At 43.7% G+C, this 8,287-nt stretch overlaps 1 non-coding gene across 1 annotated transcript; it reads right to left on the reverse strand.

The window, feature by feature from the left end:
- Positions 1-235: 235 nt before the first annotated feature.
- LOC142455926 (small nucleolar RNA U13) lies at positions 236-339 on the reverse strand. Its single transcript, XR_012786031.1, has one exon. It is a non-coding gene; the product is annotated as a small nucleolar RNA U13 (small nucleolar RNA).
- Between the last annotated feature and the right edge of the window lie 7,948 nt (positions 340-8,287).

The following is an 8,287-nucleotide window of genomic DNA, read 5'->3' on the forward strand; positions in this document are numbered from 1 at the left end:
CCCTCCTGCCTCGAGCTTATCTGGTCTGGCAGATCCCTTTGCAAGCCACTGTTTGTCTTTGAAGACATCCTAATAAGGCCGAGACAAGTGAGCTTGTCTACAGCCATCTGGGGATCACGGAGACATGTTTACAGCTGTTGTGTTTGGAGTAAACCCGTACATGTATGAACTGGAATCTGAGAAGAAATGCTTTTGTCTTACTGTGTGTGTGTGTGTTTGTGAATGTGTGTGTGAGAGAGAGACGGGTAATATGGCGGTGTCATAACGAGCCTTAAGGGAGGCATGTGTCTCACAAACACGTGGAAACCCAGTCATCATGCATATGAACTGGAAAAGACTCTTGTCTTACTCTTGTAGAGGGAATTACTGTGGACCCCGGGCAGCATATCCGAATAACGTTGAAGAAGAGGACCCAAAAGCAAGGGAAAATGTTATAGAAAAGAAACATCCATTTCCAGAGTTATATTAAAGGTCAGTAATAAAAACCTCCATATTTTGGTGGGTTAATTGTTGACAACTTTAAAGCCAAACTGTGCCCTCTTCTGCTTCACATCTGGAAAGCTAAGAGAGCCCGAGGACCCTCATTTGTAATTGGCAAGAGGTTAAACCATGCAAGCTTCTCCCGCTAGAGAGCTTTTGCCCCAGCCCACCCTTTCTCCACAGTAAACCCCAAGCCAGGCTCTTCCTTATCTCCAACATTTGGATCAGCTTCTAAGCCACCCTGCTTGTCCCAGAAAGCCTTGTTACATGAGAAGTAAACCTTTTCTTGTTCTCTTGGTCTGTATCTTAAGTCTCAACATCTGAAGCAAGTTTCAGGTGGGGCCCAGCCTACTTCTACAAAGTGCCACATTACACACTGTATTAGTCTAGGTACTTTAGAGAAACAAATCCACAAAAACTCAAGTATAAGAGAGAGTTTTATATAAAGGATATGTGCACATCAAGAAAACATCCCAACCCAGTGCTGCCCAAGCCCACAAGTCCAACATTAACCCATTAACCCATATGTCCGACACCAATCCACAAAGGCCTCCTCCATCTCACAAAACACACTATGATGTCAACTTGCAGGAGGAAAGCCGAATCAGTGAGCGTGTAACCATCTCAGCGCTGGCAGGGGTTTCCACATGGGTGCTCCAGCACCCAGGGCTGCATTGGAGTAGGTCCATGTGGCTTCTCCTCAGGGATGTCTTGCAGGAAGTGAGCCTTGCCAGCTGAAGCAGGGAACTGGCTAAGGCAGCTGCGCCCTGGTCCGACCATCACAAAGCAAGAAACCTGAGAACTAGAAAGGCGAGGCTCACTGTGTTTATCGGCCAGGTTGGCACAATAAACTACCTCACACACCAATTCAGGAGAAAGAAAGAAAAAAAGCCACATTCTAAGCTGATCTTAGAAGAGGAAGTGTGAGTAAAAGTAATGTGATGCCCCTTTTACATTCTAGCTTGTGAAAAGTGAGAAGTAAAGTATGGGACTGCTCAAAGATGTCGAGAACCAGTGGCTGTCCACGATGGTGGCTGGAACAGAGTGTCAGCACATGATGGACAGCACAGAGCTCACCCCACCCCACCGCCGCTCCACCCCTGGGGTCCGACGGTGAGTCCACGGCTTTCCTTAGCTATGACCTCCATCTATAGCACCCTCAGGAACGAGGAAGCTGCTGGAGACATACCACACTGACAAAAAAAATACCTATTTAAGGGCTTCGACGCGACAATTCCAGTTAATATTTTTTCTAGAGAAACTCATGCATGTGTGATGTACATGTTGCACATGCGACAGGCATCTTGGTAATATCAAGGGAGTGAACAACAGCTATATGATATCAGAGGTGAGTGGCTTAAGTAGAGTATCTTTATTGGCACGATGGCATTGTGTAAGTGAATTAGAAATGATGGCATCTTGATGGATACTGGCAGATCTCTGAGACATATTCAGTAAATTAATAAGCAAGATGCAGCCTTGAAGAATGGACAGCAGGAAGCATATTGAAGTAGTAACAAACTCCCACTAAGAGAAGGAGGTGAGCAGGGGGAGCTCACTTTACTTTGTCTGAATCTCTCATTACTTGGTTTAATTACAAATATGCATTCATGTATTGGTTGTGTAACAAGAGAAATTTGCAAAAAGTGACTGAAACCATGGCTGGATTCCCATAGCAGCTCACAGAAGCACTGTTTAGCCCACAAAGTGACTGACCGTTTGCTGTTAGATTGAAGACTGTGTCATTGAAATGCAAGTCATTCAAAGGAGTTGAAACAGTATTTTATTTTTATTTTGAAACAATTTCAACTTTGAGGGTTTTATCAACAGTACAAAGAATCCCACTTACGTGGAAAACTACACTCAGGTGTTCCCAATCACTCCAACGACATCATTTATTATAAACGACTCCAGTCAAAGGGCACACGTTGCAGCCAGTGTGTTTCTCTCTGGTCTCCTAAAGTCTGGAATATCCATCTTTCCTAGACTTTCATGAACTTGGCATTTTTGAAGAATACAGGCCTATCATTTTATAGAAAGTCTTTCAATTTGGTTTTGTCCAAAGTGTTCATTTCCCCCCTTCTGGTAAGCCCAGATTATGTGTTTTGGGCAGAGATATCCAAGAAGAAATCAATAAGGACACTCATCATTCCTATGGCTACGGTGTGGCCTTGATTGGCTTTGATCTCTTGCTTGCGATGGTGTCTGCTAGGTTGCCCCTGTGTAAACTGCATTTTTTCTTTATTACTAACGTGTTTTTCAGAGTTGGAGACATGTCCTGACCCTCCATTCCAAGTCTGCCCTCCTCCAATGTCCACCTTACACAGGCCACCATCCTGACCTTCTAGTACTACCCTTGGTGCCCACTCCTTCTCCACCCTCCTGTGGCCTGGCCCGCACTGCCCCTGTGGCAACCTTACCTGGAGTGGCCAAGGCCAACCTGTCTGAAAGTGGAAGTGCTAGTAACTAACTCGTGGGCTGAATGGAAAGGAAGGGAGGGAGAACATTCTGAAAGAAAGAACTAGGAATTTGGAATTTAAAGAATATATATGCTTGTACTTTTAATTGGGAAGCATTTTGAAGCTTAGGGTTCATTAATAGCTTTTAATTTATTTTCATAGAGAACTAAAATTAGGAGGGAAATTGATGATGGGGTGGTGGGGATTTTCCCTGAGCAGACCGGGTTTAGAAGAATAAAGATAGTAGCTTAAGGCCAAGTCTGGAGCGAGATGGACAGAGCAGAGCACATTCTTCCTGGAGGAGTTCCCAGGTGTTGGGTGGGAGAGTGAGTGAATAATCACATTAGCCACTGGGTGGCGGTATAAGCACATAATAGTGTAATGCGGCTAGGCTAGATTGGAAAAGTCTGTATGTTAACTGTGTAGGAACATCCTATTTAACCTCAATTTCTTATACAAAAACCTTCACCAAATATATTTTGATCTGTTCCTCACTTAAGATGTGAATCAGCCAACATCCAATATAATATCCATATCCCAATTTGAAGGAAATTTTGAATAGCTTAGTCTTCCTAATTAACAAAATAGTGAACTTAAAAGTACTTGACTGCTAAGCACAAAACTGAACTCAATCACTAAGCACTATCTGAATGTCAGTGGCTCAAACCCACCCGTGGCTCTGCGGGAGACAAGATCTGGTGATGTGCTCCCATAAAGACTCAACCCCCAAACTCACTGCCAGCGAGTCAATGCCGACTCCCAGGACAGAGCAGAACTGCCCTGTAACTGCATGGGCGCAGAAAGCCTCGTTTTTCTCCCATGGGGCAACGAGTGGTTTCTAGCGGTTGACCTTGTGGATCGCCGTCCACTGTGCCTCCAGTTCCTCCCGCGAAGACGACAGCGTCGGAAAGTCTCTGTCCGACGGGTCACTGGAGTCCGAATGGACTGGACCGTTCCCCCAAACAACGGCAGTAACACTTATGGATTTGTTCACCTGTGTCTAGGTGCCCCCTCCCCTGTGTTCAAAAGTTCAAACCAATAAGCTGCCCTTCACTCCTCCCTCTCCCCCTCCTTTAAAACATGACGGTGTGACAAATCCTAGTTGGCAGTGCTGGAGCCGAGTCTTACCTCTGTCCACATTTCATCTCCACAGCAGACAGCAGCAGTGCATTGACATCATGACATAAGAGAGCATCTATGTACAAACATATACAACTTTATTGATATTTCTACAGACTACAATAATCTTATTCAGTATAGTCACAATTGCTGAATGCAACAGAAAAATAGTAATTTGTTATTTTCTGAAAAGATGCAAAATTTCTGAAGATGAAAGAAAGATACATCAATGAGTCATCTGTTTCTTATTTCCTAGAATAAAACATCACATAATGAAGTACTAAAAATGATAAGTTACTAGAGATTTCAATCCCGTGTACAATTCCCCAAAGCCACCACTGAGTTTATTCTCTGGCTTCGTGGTTGAGAAGGTGGGCCGTTCCAGGAGGGGAGCAGGTGGGAGGCACTCGCTGAGCTGCTTTCTCACTGTGTCCTACTGCTTCTGCCAGGCTGGACTCTCCTGTTTTCTGACACTGGAGGTCAGTCACAGACATCTGTTTTCTCTTTATGCACATGTCCAGTAACTAAGAAAGTAAATTACAGTGACCTTGGAGCCAAGACAACAGTCCAATAGGAACAGTTTATTTTCCCTTCTTGCTGAGACACACTTTAATAACATACACCTCTATCAGAACAGGTACCTGGTACCCAGATAGCCTCCAAAAGAAGAGTGAATAATACATTTGGACCTGATTTGGTAAATGCTTGTTTTGAGAATGACAACTGTCCAACTATTGAGAATCCCATTGAGTTTGACATGTTGTGGGACTTACTGAGCTCTATCTCATATCTCGTGATATCACAGGTGTAAGACAAACACCTTGATGTTTGAATTGCGACAACGAACGGGCAAGTGACATAGGGGAATAGCACAGTTCTTGAGCTAATGAGACTGGCAGAAATTTGCACACGCATTTCTTTGTGAGACACAGGGCAAATATCAATATCTCCTACATCTTGCCTTCCTTGACCCTGGAGAGCCAAGAAAGGCAAAGGAGTGTTTTTTAGTTGGCCATAAAAACTGTGGTTATTAACCCTTGCTGGACAGAAACCACACTGGGGGCTTAAAAATACTGATACCTGGTTTCCATAATAAGTCATATATATATATAACTTACATATATAATTTATATAAATTGGGTGTGGGGTGGTTTATTTAAAGATCCTCAGGTGGCTCATGTGTACAGATCCCGTTGAGAATCACTCCCCTCGATAAAGGCGCCCTCCTGTGACTGCTCACAGTGCCTCTTCCATGGCACCCTGCTTCCCGGGGCTCCCCTCCCTCTCGCTCACGCACCAAGTGGACAGTTATTTTTCGTTTCCTACCTTAGACCTTGCCTTCGTTGCATCTCGTCCTTTCAGGGTTATGTTCTAAGCAGATATGCAGGTTAAATTTGCTATGCTGATAGCTGTACTCCCTGGCACGGTGTACACACTGGCGCTTCTGTTCAATGGAGGTCCCTGACTGCCTGGCAAGCATTTCTGGTGCCTCGGCAGTGTGCCCAGAAATAGCACCTACCCAGCTCTGCGGTTGGGCCTACAGGGAGCAAATGTGAAGAAGCTGTGAAGAGTGCGGTGTTTCTCCTGGCACAAAGAGCGAGGCCGCAACCCCACTGCCATTGTCCTCCCTCAGCGAGGGTCTTTGTTCCCACAAGGGCCGCCTGGAAGCACACAGGTACATTCATTCCTGGGCTACTGCAGCGAGCCCAAGTCAAATTTATAGCATCCTTTTCCAGGCCTGCTCAAACGAAAAACTCAAGGAATTTATCTTGATCTTTATCAACCCACCTTCACTCAGTCTTTTATTTTTCTTTTCCTCAAAACCATGGTGATGCCTTAATGTAGATAACAGAGAGATGGCATCTTCAACACTGGACCGTTGTTTCGCAGAACGAGGGACTCCAGCAGTACACCTTCCTCAAAACCCCTTAACAATTTTAGAGATAGGCACCTGAGCTTTGCTGTATTAACTTGAGAGTCACCCAAAGTCTAGGAGATTTGAAATAGTGTCTTTTTGACTGGATTACCACCAGAAAACACCTCGTTGTGTGTATGTTTTTCCAAAGTTGCAGTCAAACACTGATGGGGGCTCTATGTCTGAGGCCCCGTGAAGTGTATGAAGCAAGTCAGCATCATTGCTCCCGGTAGCCAATAAATCAGCACCACCACCACCTCCCCTGCCCCCGATGAATGGGTGGCCATGGCAGGATTATTGCTCACATGATTAGAACCAGAAAAAACCTATTTCTAGCTTCTCATCGATGACTGGCATGCAAGGGCCCTTGTTCTACTGGAACACCAAGACGGGCTGGCTCGTCAAAAGGAGACCAGGTCCACCTGTGGACACGGTCCTTTTTAGGCTATATCTTCTCAACACCTCAGGAGAGTTTCAATGAAAACTAGTGTGCAGAGTCAGTGTCTCTCTCACCGCCCAGGTTATGAGGCATATTTTATATTTAAGGATATGGGGAGGTCACTTACATCACAAAGATGAAGAAGAAAGATGCAAACAGTACTCGCGTTTCGAAGATGATGATGTTGGGATATGTGTTGTTATGTTTATGGGTATATGCTAAGGTCAGTGCAATAGAATGGAAATGTTCAAAGAGAAAAAACACATCCACATTCAATTTTTGTTATTGCTATCTCTCTGAATTATAAAAATAATTTACGATACATCATGACCTCACTAATTTGGATTCCCTTAATCAGGAGTTTATGGGATGAAGTTACCCTTAAGCTAAGAAAGGGTCTATGAAAACCATTCTGAAATACATATATAAACTACTTAAAAGGACCTATTCTTTTCAAGCACGTCTGAAGCACCTGTTTACTTTCAACTGATGTCCTAATTATAAACATTTGATCTATTCGTTGAAGCCAGAACTTTAAGTACTTTACTGTTTAACACTATGCCATCTTTTTGATATTTTCTCTGTATGCTTTTAAATGCTCTTATTTTTTTACTGATTCAGGTAGGCTTTCTCCAAAATTATATTTTATTGCATATGAACCACACATGTAATTTTTGGGTGTAATTGTTGATCTTGATAAGATACTGTGCATGTATGATGTGTACTTTTTATACAAGGCATATATTACATATTCACATGTAATCTGTCTCCTAGATGATGCACAACAGTATCTCTCAACTGCGCAGTTTTGGCAAGCTGGGGACATTCTTGATCGTCACCACGGGGGGCTGCTGGCATCTGGTGGGGAGGCCAGGGATGCTGCTAACCATCCTACGGCGCACCACTGTCTGTCCACAGTGCCACTGCCGAGGAACCGGGATCAAACAGGCCACAGCAAATCTTAACATGAGGACTTTCAAGATACTCGCTTGAGTTTGATTCTACTTTAGATAGAAGGTCATTATTCCTACAACCACTTAAGATTCCTCTCTTTCAGTGAAAAAAAGTGATATTTGTTTAGGAAGTTGGACAACTGGGCATTTGGAGCTAATGTACAATTCAGCGGTTGCTGCTTTCTAAATCCTGGTTTCAAGTTTCCTTAGTATTTTACCATGTGATCTTATGTGTCCTGTCTGTAGTCCCAAGTCAGGCTGTTGCCTGGAGTGGTTCTCGGAAGTCTGGGGAGTCCCTGGAGAGGCCCTTTGAGGAAATGAGATTTCCCTCCCAGCCTCTGAGGCGGGTTCTCCTGGCGGATGGACACTGTCTCCTTCAGTCATCTTGACTCTTCTCAAAACCACAGAAGACATTGTAAATGATGTGCCCTGACAACGCTTCCCCATCTAAAGAAAGCAAATGCCATTTTTTGCTATTAGCAAACAATAATCTGAGATTCAGAAAAATGGTGAGTTCTTAAGAAGCATAAATATAAATCAAGAAATACCGTCGTGATTAACCAAATCCAATAAGCCCAGACCTTTAATTTTTTAAAAAGATTTTCACTTGGAAAGAAGAACATCTTGCAGGATGGGTCTGGAATACGCCCCCCACTTGACTTCCGGTCTCGCGTGGAATAGGAAGAGTGGGCCTTGCCACTGATTTTATCCTTAATGCTTCCCTGGCCAGTCTCTTCTGTTTTGCCTTTTCTCTACTGTGTTATGATAGATACTTTTTATCACAATTAAGTACAGACATATTCTTTTATTCCAGTTTTTAAAAAACCGAGTTTCTGCTAAGGGCTAGATATTTGGCATCTGTTGACATGATTACCATGGGTTTTAGTAGTTGGCCTAAAGAGTGATAAAATAATTGCTTTTG

The sequence above is a fragment of the Tenrec ecaudatus genome, chromosome 8, assembly GCF_050624435.1.
Source record: "Tenrec ecaudatus isolate mTenEca1 chromosome 8, mTenEca1.hap1, whole genome shotgun sequence".
NCBI lineage: Eukaryota > Metazoa > Chordata > Mammalia > Afrosoricida > Tenrecidae > Tenrec > Tenrec ecaudatus.